This window comes from Echinops telfairi, unplaced genomic scaffold (assembly GCF_000313985.2).
Source record: "Echinops telfairi isolate 266 unplaced genomic scaffold, ASM31398v2 ScPeMD7_7436;HRSCAF=8474, whole genome shotgun sequence".
NCBI lineage: Eukaryota > Metazoa > Chordata > Mammalia > Afrosoricida > Tenrecidae > Echinops > Echinops telfairi.
Window position 1 is genome coordinate 5,601,207 of NW_022111336.1, and position 7,595 is coordinate 5,608,801.

The window sequence follows — 7,595 nt, forward strand, 5'->3', positions numbered from 1 at the left end:
TGAGGGCAACAAATGCATAGATGTGCTTTACACAATTGATCTATGTATTGTGATGAATTGTATGAGCCCCAATAAATTGATTTAAAAAAATAAAATAAATGAATTCACAGCCTTAATTATTAATTTTCACTGAGAAAGAGAATCATTCTAATTCTACCCATCTTTGCTATATGGCTAGAAAATGAAACATGAGGTGGGCTTCCAAACAAATTGAAAGGCTTTATCTAAAAAAAATGCAAAATTATGAAGCATATCCCTTTCTCAATTGCCTAAAATGTCTGGTCTACCTATTTTGTCACATTTTCAATATGCAATTCCTGTTCAAACTTTCTTTCCATTTTACTGTATCATTTCAAATTTCATAGATATTCCTAAAGTGCAGCAAAAAGGGAAGAAGAGAATTTCAGCCATTCCAATTTAGAACCTTTTGTAGAGCGGCATGAATAGATTTTACTGTCGTGCATAAACCCCGTTGTTCTTTTCCTCTTTGTCATTTCTGGATGGGGTACAGGTAGGAATTCTCAGGAAGTAAAACTGGATTTCAACACAAAAATGAATGTCCTCCAAAGCTAAAGAAGTAAACAACGCCATTACTCACACCCATACATGATCTTGTAAGAAAACTCACAGGAGAATGTTTACATATTTGCTAACTGGATTCCTTTGCAAATCTGCTAGTTGTTTTAATTCGCGAATTGTTTGATGTCTTGTTTTCATAGTTGTTTGTGATTTGGGTTCCTTCTCTATTTTTCTCCTACAGTATGGATTTTCTTCCAGCTAAGAGAGATCTCTAATTTACATTAACTAATCAAATTGTTTGTACTATATCAACTCTGAGCTACATGATTGCAAAGAGATTCAGGACTCAGAAAAATATCCTTAGTACCCAAAACAAAAACAAAAACACAACTCATATCCATGTGTGATGCTACAATTGTTTTTTTGTTGTTGTTGCATTTTGGTTTTGTTTAATTTCTGCTATGGATTCAATTGTCAGCCCCTAAAAAAGCTAATCCTGGCATCTATACCGGTGCATATGACCCTGTGTGGAAATAGGGTGTTTGTGTTGTTGTTATTCTATGAATGACTTCATATCATGGTAAAAAACAAACAAACAAAAATTCATGGAACCGACTGCCATGCATTCTATTCCACTGCACAGAGACCCCATCAGACAGAGGCAAGCTGCCCCACGGGCTTTCCAAGGCTGAAACCTTTACCAAACCCGACTGTCTCAGCTTTCTCATATGGGACATCTGGTAGGTAAATCCGACGACCTTTCCTTTAGTAGCTGAGTGTTTATAGTGGTTCTGCCACCCGGGTGCCTTATGTCAGCATATGGCAGGTTCTAAACCTAATCCCTTTTGAGTGGTGTTTTATGAAAAAGCAGAAAAGACAAGCATGAATGACAGAAGTCTCTACAAACCTAGGAATGTGAAGGCTGTGTGGAAGTTAAGAGACACACAGAAGAACATTCCTTTAGAGCCAACACCATGAACTCCAACTTCTAGCTTCCTGAACTAAGAGAAAACCTATGTCTGTTCTTTAAAGAGACTCACTTGCATTATTTAATTTTGGCAACCCTAGGAAACTACGATAACAATTAGGCATTTAGTATGTACCAGACCCAGGGAAGTCAATATACAGAGGTCAACAAAGGCTGTTCAAGCTTATTAATAATTAAAATCATAAAATTGAATACAAAATCTTCTTTAATTTGAAGGTTGTTCTTTTGCATACTTACGCTCTCATTAGAATCATTAAAGCATTTTCAGGGTTTAATTACAAATGAACATGGAAATGTGACTAAGATAAATGTCACAGTCATAAAACAAACAACAACAAAACACACACACAAACTAAATTCAATTGAGTTGATTCCATTTCATAATGGCCTGATAGGGCAGAGTAGAACTACCCCTTTGATGTCTGAGACTGTTACTCTTTATAAAAAAGAAGATCTCATCTTAATCTTGAGGTGTGGCTAGTGCTTTCAAACTGTAGACCTTGTGGATAGTACCTCAATGGTGGAGGAACCCATTATGTCACCCATACACCTCGACATATTCACAGGGGTAGCAAATGTGGAGGATATCTTTCAGTTAGTTCTCCATTTCCCATTCCAATGAAAATAAACAAAAAAAATACGTATTTAGCTTCAAGTAAAAACACTACCAGGTCCATCACTTAATATAATCAAAAAGATTCACTGACTCATTGCAGGGTTTTGCCATCAAACATGAGCCAGGCACAATTCATTCCAACTGACTAGTAAAGTGCTCAGTAGTTCCAGTATTGATTTTATTTACTGTGGCAGAAGAAAGAATAGACAGGTAGTTGTCAGCATTATCAGTATATGACAAGATTTCTGCCATTATTTCTCTACTCTTCATGAAAATACAAACACATACACACACACACAGAAAGCAATTGTGGAGCCTATGGGGAAAATAAACACAAATCAAAAAAGTTTCAGACAAATATCAGAACCTGTTTACCCTTAGCCTACTAAAATGATCAGTTCTTCATGTAGTGCTGTGCCCCAGAGGCTGATTTGTATGTGTGTAAAGTAGAGCTCCGCCTCTGGGTGGATTCAACCACTAACCTCTTGGATACAAGTTGAACTCTTAAACGATTACATCTCTTCACCGGGATTTAAAAAAACCACAAAAACCTCACTGCCATCAAGTGGATTCCAAATCATAGTGACCCTATAGAACAGAGTAAAACTGTCCTTATGGATTTTCAAGACTGTATATCTTTCAAACTGATGATGATTTTGGCATTAAGCAGCCCAATGAGTGACCCATGTGGCCACCCACGGTTCCTTGTAACTCGATAGAGTGAGGGCCCCAAAGGAATAAAATAGGCTCCATTCTTGCAATTGATGATGGTAGGCAATGATATCGCTCTTTCTCTATCCCTCCATCGACCTTCTCCTCTCTCTCCTAACCTATATCTTTTTACTTGAACTGGCTGTTTCAAACAGCTTTCAGGGCCTGGAGGAGTGAGAGCAAAAGGGATGGGCATTTGTGCAGGTGTTCCTACAGACCCATCTGATTGTACCCATCCCATTTCCTCTTGAGTTCATGCTTGTTTGAAGAAAAGCAGGTCCAGGAAACACCAATTGAATGGATAAGATGCACACTAACTTAGAATGGGAAATGTTTTATGTGATGATTTCTGAAATGACTGCTACATGCTGCCTTCTTACCTGAGAGTGGAGCACAGAAGATATGGAGAAAAGTAAAAGCAATTCTAGGGAAATGCTTTATGCCCAAATAATAATTCAGAAAAATACTATAACTGGAGATGTAAGAGAATGCTATGCTATGTGTGGATTCTGGGCCATCCTGAAACAATCCAGAGCTAAAAAGCTGTTTTCAGAGATAAATTTATTCTGTGTTCAATGTTTCTTGACCTACTTCTAAGGAAATGTCTGCCTGAAATTTAGCAGGAATTCATTTTTCACTTTAGCTTAAATTTCTCTTAAAATAAACCATATTAATAGTACCAAACATGCCATCTTTGGAAGATATAAAATAGGCACCCGAGGATTTGGGGTGAAATACCTTCTAAGATGTACTATGTATGAATATATTTTTAAAAGGAAATCCATCAAGCAAAAGCAGTTCAATCCCAGAAGTCCCAAAGGAAGGAAAGAGCAAGGGAGGGGAAGTGGTGAGAGGAAAGAAATAATTTCACAGGGCATTAAAATTTACTAATTCTGTGAAATTATGTGAAAGCTATTAATAGTCTGTCACCTGTTAGAAAGACGGAAATCATCAACTTTACCATATCTTGCTTGCCCAGGGTATTAGGTAGCTGACTCGGGACTCAAAATTTTGCTGCTGATTATAAATCTCTAGAATCTAGAGTCTACATTCTTTCCTACACTTTCCTATATTCTCCCTGACACCTTGTTGATGGTTCATGAATTCTAGTTGAATTAAAAATCCAACAAATAAAAACAGACTCACTGTCATGAAGGCAATTCCAACTCACAGTGACCCAGTAGGATACAGTAGAACTGCTCTTGTGGCTTTCAGAGACAGTAAATGTATAGTGGAGGAGAGAGCCTCACTGGTCTCCTGAAAAGGGACTGATGAGTTTGAACTGTGAGCCTTTCAGGTACCAGTTCAATAAAATAAGGAATGGAAAAACAAACACAAAACCAAAAAACCCTGTATTCTTTTAGTGCCCAACAGGGGGCTGAGCAAGAGACAGGATACCTTGACAACTCACATGATATTCAAGAGTCGTGGAAAGCAAAAAAGAGGAGGGGGTATTTAATTATGTTAAGCAACAACAAATTTACTCTTTTAGTTTAATCCTCATATGATGAAATGGAGAGAGAAGAGAAACAATTTGTAAAGGTAATGAGAATCATTTGTTCTCCCTTTGAACCCATTTTAAATTTGTTCTAGTTTTCACTCTTTTCTACTTTCTTTTCCATTGAGGTGTTCCTCTGTTTTGCTTTGATATTGCTGTTAGGGTTTTTTGTTGGTGGTGGGTTTTGGAGTATATATCCTGTATATGAAATCCAGGATAATTAAATCTATGGAGACAGTAACTAGATTAATGGTTTGTTGGGGGTGTGGCAGGGGAGGTTGGGGGGAAATGGGTGCTAATAACAATGAGAACAAGAAAGAAAAAAATGTTCAACAACTGATGGTGTGATGATTGTACATGTTTTTTTCACTATGATTAAACTATTTTATTGTATGATAAGTGAATTAATGGCAATAAAACTTTTTAATAAAATAATGTATACAATTTGAATATTAACTATGTGTTCATTACTAAACATCTTAAATAAACTAAACATTACAAACTCACAACGATCCTGTAAGGTAGGGATTTTGGCGACACCTTTGTTGAACTAGGAAACCAAAGACTGAAGAGGCTCAGTAACTTTATCAGGCCGGCCAGCCACCTATTCAATCATTGATGAACAACAATTGAAACAAAGTTTTCTGACTTTATGAGTAAGCCAATAATGTCTGCAAACTCCTCACTGATCCTGGGTTGTCCGTTGGGTGTGCAAAAAGTGGGCATATAATAATACTCACTGTGTGAATAGAACTGTATTATCTACCTCTGTTGGGGGTTTTCCCCCCCCAGCTTTTTAATTTTCCTGTACTTCAAATACCATTCAATTCTTCTTTTGACTCTTCTGTCTGTAGCACTTTAAAATTTGCTGCCTCCTTTCTCTTTGACCCACATACTTAAAGCAGGTCATGTATTTAAATATGGCAAGCCCTCCAGCTCTACAAATGAAGGGTAATAAAAATTGCTTGTACCACTGGTGAATATTCTAAAGTATATCCTTGCCTAACTTTATATTTTTTTGGTTTGATGGGACTTGACACATATAAAATTCACATTTTATTAATATGGTCCTTTATCTTTACAAAATAACCAACAAAAACTTCCTGAAAAGGAAAAAATGAATTGCCCTATTTTACTTAATCTACTCTTTGGAATGATTATAACTCAAAGCTTAAAAAATAAGATTTAAAAAAAAGACACTCAGATATATAACTGTGAAAAGAAAAGCCAGTGCAAAACTAATCTACAAAATGCTCTAGGAATTACCCCCCCCAAGTTATTGGCAATTATTATAATTATACAGGAAATTAAACCTGCAACCCTCTAAGAATCTCACTCCAAAAATGATTTCTAAAAATATATTTATGAGGAAAAATGTGATTTGTTTACATAGGGATTTCCAAGTTTCGTGTTTGGTACTGTGATGCAGAAGAAAGATGTGGCAATCCATTTATATAAAGAGTGTAGCCTTGCAAACTGCAGGGCAGTTCTACACTGTCCTATTGGGTAGTTATGACTTGGAAATGACTCAGGGACAAAGTTGTGTTTTGTCACTTTTGTTTGCCTATGCATGGTTTCTAACTTGTTTATTCATAATTCCTAACTCACTTTCTTCCAGGGATCTGATACCAGTATTCTGGATCACTCAGGATCTGTCTAAATTTAGAGATGAGAGAACTTCATAGAAGCCTCAAGTTTATGTCTGCTGATACTATTTATGCACAAAACATAAGCTTTAAAAGAATATGTGAATGTAATAAGGGGATGGATGCATACAGATCAACATTTTATGGTGGTTTTTAATGTATGTTCATTCTTTAAGGACTCAGGCTAACAAAAGGTGCATTTAGTGATCTCAGTCAGTTCCTCTATGTTTGCATGAGCTATCTTACAGTGCTGGCAAAACTGAAGGAAACCCCCATTCGTGGAGCCTTTACATAATACTAACAGTGACACAATCCCATGTTTTTCAAGAGTACGATTTATAGCACAGCAGAAGTCAGCACTGAAAGTTGTTTAGGGAAAGAAAAATCATGAGCATAAATGAGAGTTGTCAAACAGCAGCAGGAACAATTACCTCACTCTTAGTATAGCAAACAAAAGCAAGGAGAGGGCTGAAAGAAAAGTATCCTCCCAAACAAACCCTCATTGCCATTGAGTCTATACCAACTCATGGCCACCCCTATAAAGGCAGGAAAGAACTGCCCTGTGAGTTTCTGAGACTTCAACTTTTTACAGGAGTAGAAAGCCTGGTCTGACACAGAGATGTGATTTATGGCTCTGGTGATTCCAATCACTGCATTATAACCATATCTCGATGTTTACGCTAGTCTTTCTGTTACTTAAACTAAAAAAAAAAAAAAACACAAAAAAAACAAAAGCCTAAACCCCAATCCCTTCAAGTTAATTTCAATTATCAGTTACTCTATATAGGGTTTCTGAGGCTGTTAATTCTTTCTGGGAGCAGACAGCCGCATCTTTCTCTCAAAGAGCTCAAATCGTTGATCTTTCCGTTAGCGTCCAATACTTATCCAAATATCACTACCAGGCCTCTTCTGTTACTTTAGGAGTGGCTTATTCACCCAGATTTCTCAGAAATCTATCTGGGATTACAGAACCTTTTGGTCTACATTTCCGGGCAGTCAAACCAAGAAAGGGCTGAATCTTGGTCCATGTCCCATATTTCATGGAGTCTACCAAATGAAAGTTCAAAGAGGGAGGCCTGGTGTATTCAGTCCGTAGATTAAAAAATATTTGTACCACGAATTCCAAGGACCTTTTCTGTTTGGGACATTTCTAAAATTGGTACAGTAATCTCAAAAAAACGGTGCCACTAACTTGTCTCTGAGACCAGGAATGTCTACTTAGGGCAATGATTACTTCCTTTTCCTCCCCTCCCCCAACTCTCTCTCCCTCCTTTCCTCTTTCTCTCTTTCTCTCTCTGCCTCTGTCTCTTTCTGTCTTTCTCAATTACCTTCACAGACTTCTTACTTAAAATCCAGTTCAATTTCTTAGAGGACACTATTCTCCTGGATATGGAATCTACTAGCCTTTAAATGAGGTCTTTGCCAATTCATCGGGTTGTGGTATCAACGAATCAATGGTGGAAATGCTTGGATTGACAGATGAACCTCTCAGGACCAGGGGTGACAGTGGCGATACCAGGAGGGAAAGGGGGTGTAGAAAGGGGGAATGGATCACAGGGAGCTACATATAACCTCCTCTCTGGGGGACGGGCAGCAGAGGGGTGGGTGAAGGGAGAC

The 7,595-nt window shown here is 37.5% G+C and overlaps 1 protein-coding gene across 4 annotated transcripts in view; it reads right to left on the reverse strand.

Annotated features, from left to right (window-relative positions):
* DMD (dystrophin) overlaps positions 1–7,595 on the reverse strand; it is a 2,430,848-nt gene that overhangs the window by 2,231,989 nt on the left and 191,264 nt on the right. The gene's annotated exons all lie outside the window — the stretch shown is intronic.